This window comes from Sinocyclocheilus grahami, unplaced genomic scaffold (assembly GCF_001515645.1).
Source record: "Sinocyclocheilus grahami isolate Dianchi unplaced genomic scaffold, SAMN03320097.WGS_v1.1 scaffold718.1, whole genome shotgun sequence".
In the NCBI taxonomy this organism is placed as follows: domain Eukaryota; kingdom Metazoa; phylum Chordata; class Actinopteri; order Cypriniformes; family Cyprinidae; genus Sinocyclocheilus; species Sinocyclocheilus grahami.
This window is the reverse complement of record NW_015505897.1, coordinates 516,222-523,502: the sequence shown is the minus strand read 5'-3', so window position 1 is coordinate 523,502 and position 7,281 is coordinate 516,222.

Here is a 7,281-nt window from a genome sequence, read left to right as displayed (position 1 = left end):
GTTTTCTTAAAAACAATGTGTGTTTGTGTTAACGGCTTTTAATTGCAAGCATGCTTTGGTCATAATCATAGATTGCAAATGTGTGCGATTTCAGACATTTATGACATGTTTTATGATATGTGTTAGTATTCGAAGTGACAGGGATTCTGCTGCTGGTCTTTAAAAGTCTTATTTCGCCTAAAATGAGCCTTTAGAGATGTCTTAAAATAGAGCAGAAAGACTTATATTAATAAAGTAGGCTAATGACACTGATTGTTGCATGCGTTGCAAAAAATGTTTCATATTTGTCATCTTTTTCATTAACTAACATTATCAAATATTAATAGATACTGTAACAAATGTATTGCTCATTGTTAGTTCATGTTAATTAATACATTAACTAATATTAACCGTTGAAACCTTATTGTAAAGTGTTACCTCTTAAATTGACCTTCATGTGACTGGCAGAAATCCTTTAAATGTGAGATATAGAAACCTTTACTTGACTGTAAATGTGCTTTTGTTTAGATGCATGCTACTGTCCTCAGAAAAGGAGAACACATAAAAATAGAGCAATGCATTTCATGCTGTGATAAGTATCACTGCCCGTTTTGTGAAACCTGGGTCTACAAACCAGTGGACTTGTACAGTGTCAAGAAACATGTGGAGGATCATCTGAAAACAGCTGTTCATGAAGAAGGTGTGTAGTGGTTGAACATCCATAAACATTATTTTGTGAGTATTTGCGTTTTACACTGATTTTTTATTTTTTTTATTTTTACATTTCAGATTTTATTATCATCAGGTGCAATTTAAAATGCAAAGATGTTTCGCCACTGGAGATCCTCGGGCAGATCCTGTTGAGTGGTCTCAGATGACGGAGACATGGCCTTTATGAGACTTTTTCTCACGTGCAAGCTTTTTAGGGACATTGTCAGTGAGACAAAATTCAAAGAAGAGGCATCAGGTGCAATTTAAAATGCAGAGATGTTTCTCATTTTCATTGCTGCTACTGTTCTGCCACTATTAGACTGACTGTTGGTTATTTTGGACAGACGCCACTGGAGATCCTCGGGCAGATCCTGTTGAGAGTGGTCTCAGACGACGGAGACATGGCCTTTATAAGACTTTCTCTCATGTGCAAGCTTTTCAGGGACATTGTCAGTGAGACAAAATTCAAAGAAGAGCCACTTCATGTGGCTAGACAGTAACTTCTTTAACTCTAACGTGTAGTGAGTACTGTAAAAAGTATTTGAGTGTCTTTCTGTTTCCTCTCATCTATCTGTCTGTTTTTTTTTTTTTTTCCTGGTAGCCTGTATTGCCCTCAACTGTAAAACTTTCAAATAATAATAAAAAAAAAAGTATTTGAGTGTCTGTCTGTTTCCTCTCATCTATCTGTCTGTTTTTTGGTTTTTAACTGGTAGACTGTATTGCCCTCAACTGTAAAACTTTCAAATAATAATAAAAAAAAAACTTCAAACTTTCAGGCTATGCTTTCTCAAGCCAAACCAACCTAAATTTTGACTTGACAAACGTTTTTAATTTGACTTTTCAGTCGGAGTTAAACCTCTTGTATTGCCCTCAACTGTAAAACTTTCAAATAATAATAAAAAAAACCTTCAAACTTTCAGGCTATGCTTTCTCAAGCCAAACCAACCTAAATTTTGACTTGACAAACTTTTTTAATTTGACTTTTCAGTCTGAGTTAAACCTCTTTTTTTTGGCTCATTTTATCAGTAAAAGAAAACATGCCTAATAATTAATAATTCTGCACACCTGAATGTAAGGAGTTTTTCACTTCCAGCCTTCATGGACAATTATATATCACTTATAAATGATTAAATACAAAATCAATTGTAGTTCAGATTTATGTGGTTTGGAATTGGTAAAAAAGTGCTTGAATGTTGTTTTAATATTGTTTGTTTTTTTATGTAAATTAGGTGTCGTGAACTGGAGTGCATTTTCTGCACGATACAGAGAGAAGGTCGGGGTGCCATATTCACTGACCCAGTCTGAACTGGAGTGCATTTTCTGCACGATACAGAGAGAAGTTCCGGGTGCCATATTCACTGACCCAGTCCCTACGGTGCTGTGAAACATTTAAAGACTGTCCACCTGGCTATGGTGGGAATGGCAGGAGGGGAGTCCTGCGTGGGTTTTATTCCTTCAAAGACTTTGAGGGCTACTGCTCAGTTGATTGTTTTATTAATGATGGAGGTGTATTTCAGAACGTGTAGATACTATTTTTTTTTCTTTCTCATGTGTCATGTTTATAGTTTTAATATATATACACAATTATATTTTCTGTTTTGTTCTTTGCAATAAAAAAAAAAAAGATCACTGTTATCAGTTTGGTTTTTGGAAGCACCATGCATAAAATGGGATGCAGACTGAAAATATACTGTATGTAGTCAATGTAACTTAAAAATACTTTATTGGCTTAAATATTTCACATGCAGAATTGCCAAAGTAACAGAAACATGTCTATAATTATACTAAATAAATAAATAAACAAGAACCATGACAGAGGAAAGATTAAAATAAGAAATATATAAGGTGCCATTAAAGTGTAGAGTAATGTTACAATATACACAGTGAAGTATAGTGCAACAGAATGTTAATAAATTGTAAATAAAATACTACACGGATATTAGAATAAACTGTAATTTCCGTATAATTTTACCTCAGATGATACATGATTAAAAGCCTAGATATGTGCTGTACTACATTTTACTGGGGTTTTTTTCCTTCTTTTTCACCTTAGCGGTTTTTTTAATACTTATACATTTTATTAGAGTATTCTGTTAAGTATGCGCATGCGTTTTAGTGACGTGTTGCGTCACCACGCAATGCAAATTACACACGCATGCGCTATCACCACGTTAACGCGCATGCGTGTTATAGACATACCTTACGTCACTTTGCGCATGCGCGGTAAACACATCACGTGTATATACGTCACGTATATACACGTGACGTCACCGCGCTACAGTCTGCAGCGAGGGGTATCTCGCTCTATTCAGCGTGCAGCATCACGTGTCTAAACAAATAGCACGTGCTGTCAGTGATTTCAACCACTAGAGGCCGCTCTCGCACCGTGTAATGACAGCAGACCCTTCTCAGCCACTCCAGCAATGGACGCAACCCGGAAAACTATCGGCATGGATTTTTGTTGATAAACGATAGTTCCAGCAATATCTCGGTGCCGATAAATCGGCACACCCGATATACATCGGTCGACTTCTAAAATATATATATATATATATTTCAAAGTTGAAATCAAGCTTCCTTGTGCTGTAAGCTTTTACAACAAAGTTTGAAACTTTTGTTTTGAAACTTTAAAACTATTTTAAAAGACACAAATACACAGAATGAGCAAATGTTTAAGATTGAGATTTTTGTAATGTTAATTGATCAATATTTATATGTATGTAAATAAAAGCCTATATTAAAATCTGTTCATCATATAAAGTAGTGCTGGGCGGCATGACCAAAAATTTACATCACGGTATTTTTCAAAATTATACCGGTTTCACGGTATATGATGGTTTTTTTTTTTTCATGCATGACCGGGTGTTACCCATATTTTCTACTGATTGAGAGGAAATACTGCAGTATATGGACTTAGAATGGCCTAGTTTACTGTCATGATGAGTGAATATTGTCAAAAAATACCACACTAAATAGTGACTAAACACAATCCCTTTTAATGTTAACCAGGAGTCACTCTCATTTGTATGTAGTCAAATTTAACTTAAAAATACTTTATTGGCTTAAATATTTCACATGCAGAATTGCCAAAGTAACAGAAACATGTCTATAATTATACTAAATAAATAAATAAACAAGAACCATGACAGAGGAAAGATTAAAATAAGAAATATATAAGGTGCCATTAAAGTGTAGAGTAATGTTACAATATACACAGTGAAGTATAGTGCAACAGAATGTTAATAAATTGTAAATAAAATACTACACGGATATTAGAATAAACTGTAATTTCCGTATAATTTTACCTCAGATGATACATGATTAAAAGCCTAGATATGTGCTGTACTACATTTTACTGGGGTTTTTTTCCTTCTTTTTCACCTTAGCGGTTTTTTTAATACTTATACATTTTATTAGAGTATTCTGTTAAGTATGCGCATGCGTTTTAATGACGTGTTGCGTCACCACGCAATGCAAATTACACATGCATGCGCTGTCACCACGTTAATGCGCATGCGTGTTATAGACATACCTTACGTCACTTTGCGCATGCGCGGTAAACACATACACGTGACGTCACCGCGCTACAGTCTGCAGCGAGGGGTATCTCGCTCTATTCAGCGTGCAGCATCACGTGTCTAAACAAATAGCACGTGCTGTCAGTGATTTCAACCACTAGAGGCCGCTCTCGCACCGTGTAATGACAGCAGACCCTTCTCAGCCACTCCAGCAATGGACGCAACCCGGAAAACTATCGGCATGGATTTTTGTTGATAAACGATAGTTCCAGCAATCAACTATCGGTGCCGATTAATCGGCAAACCCGATACATCGGTCGACTTCTAAAATATATATATATATATATTTCAAAGTTGAAATCAAGCTTCCTTGTGCTGTAAGCTTTTACAACAAAGTTTGAAACTTTTGTTTTGAAACTTTAAAACTATTTTAAAAGACACAAATACACAGAATGAGCAAATGTTTAAGATTGAGATTTTTGTAATGTTAATTGATCAATATTTATATGTATGTAAATAAAAGCCTATATTAAAATCTGTTCATCATATAAAGTAGTGCTGGGCGGTATGACCAAAAATTTACATCACGGTATTTTTCAAAATTATACCGGTTTCACGGTATATGATGGTTTTTTTTTTTTCATGCATGACCGGGTGTTACCCATATTTTCTACTGATTGAGAGGAAATACTGCAGTATATGGACTTAGAATGGCCTAGTTTACTGTCATGATGAGTGAATATTGTCAAAAAATACCACACTAAATAGTGACTAAACACAATCCCTTTTAATGTTAACCAGGAGTCACTCTCATTTATAATCACGGCATCGTCTGATAAAATCCACATGCATCTACACTAAAGAGCGGCTATTTTGGCTATTTTACTTTTTTGTCTCATGCAGCGCACTGCCTGTGTCTTGAGTAACAAACTAAAAAAAACAACAAACAAAAAAGTGCATGTAATATTAACAGACGAACTATGCTCATATTTATAATTCCAAACAATCAGTAAGCGACAGGTGCTTGGAAACGCTGTTTTGTACTCATTTATTGACGAGTCGGCTGCGGTGCTGCCAACTGAATGCGCTGCTTCTCTGCCGCTCACTGCACAGAACAGACGCCGAGAGAGGCGACACTTCTCCGGGAAAGTCAGACCTCGTGTTCGTGGGACAGCACTGGAGAAATCTTCCAACTGAACCATAACTAAGGTTTATCCAAAAAAGTCGCTAGGTTTGTCAGTATTAATATTCTATGGAAAAAAGCCGCTAAAAGAGTCTGAAAGTTGCTAAATCTAGTGCTAAAGTCGTGCTCGTGTGTGTGTGAGACGCGGGAGCTGATGGCACGGGGCGGTGGATATTTGTGGCGGTCAGTGTGGATATTGTGGATGAGTTCTTCTGTTCTGATGATGAGAACTATTAGTTCTACAGCTTCAGTTTCGGAACTTTCACGCTTAGTAACACATACAGCTGTTCCCTCACCACAGTGCAACAGTGAAAAGGGACTTCTTTCAAACAGTGTCGCGTTCCGAACGTTGTTTAAGCGACATACACCGGTATTGCGGTATTTAAAAAATTCATATAACAAAAATAAACCCCGGTATTCGGTATGAACCGGTATACCGCCCAGCACTAATATAAAGCGAATGTGTCTTTATTGAAGACTTGGATTAAACCAATTTCAAAGCTTGAAATAATGATTGCCTTGAAAAAATGGATGGACAAAATTTTTTTAATATTAAAATATCTATATTAGGGATGTCAACGATTAATCGATGATCGAGTAAATGTGTCTTTATTGAAGACTTGGATTAAACCAATTTCAAAGCTTGAAATAATGATTGCCTTGAAAAAATGGATGGACAAAATTTTTTTAATATTAAAATATCTATATTAGGGATGTCAACGATTAATCGATGATCGATTAATTGTCGATAAGATATGCAATCGATTAAAGCTATCGATGGTCGATTAAGCCGTTTAATTTTGGGCTGCGTGCGGCTCATGCGCAAAGCACGTGCGAGCGGCTGTGAGTGACGGTGACGGTATATAAATGCATCATCATTCACTCATAATTACAAATTAAGCTTTTAATGTGATTTAAACTTAACGTACATTAAAATAGAAACAACACAAAGTTCTTCAACATGGAATGCAATAGAAATGTAGTAACAGTCATTTCCCCAGATAATTGTTTCATATTTGAACGGCATCCAAAAGCATGGCCGCGATGTAAGATTTTCCAGCTAACCAATTATTCCTCTAATAAACAAAGCTTTTATACCACACTGGTCATAATCAGAGCTTATAATTTGTAAATAAATAATTGCTGGATTCAAAACAGCAATTAAAAGGCGCTGTGACCGACACTTGACAACACGTTTTCCCGGAGCATTCAATGGTGTCACTAAACGGTGATGCCACAACTACAGCATCGTTCATGAGTTTCTGCAGGACCTAGCTAGCCTAGGCACAGGTTTTCAAGCCCTGGGACAAAAAGGGGTGCTTTAAAGAAAATGTATAGCCTATGTAAGTAATAGGCCTAAAATAAAAATAACAATTTGTTTTCACATAAAAAAAAAAAAAAGCGAAATATATCTGACTTAAATAATTAAGCTAACAGATTTAAACAAGTTCACGGAAAGGAAAGGATGATAGTGCGCATTCTGTTTGTTTGCTTTATTTTGCAAAAGCACAAATCTTGTTTTTATTGTGAGTGTGCAAAAATAAAAATAAACACTTTTGCGGGTTAAATATGTGTATAGGTTTACACGATGCAATTATAATCCGTAATTATGTCCCCACTGGATGCAACAAATGCCTCGTTTATAATAGGGATGTAACGGTATGAAAATTCATATCACGATTATAGTGACCAAAGTTATCACGATTATCACGGTTTTGTTCAAATTAGATGAAAACGTTCAAAAAGAACTGATACACACACTGAAAACATTTCAGTAAGTTTTATATTTGAAAATCAACAAACAACAAATACAATTAGCAGCTATATGCACTTTTTTAGCATAAACATTAAATTAACATTAACATGAAGCCCTAATAATAATAATAATAA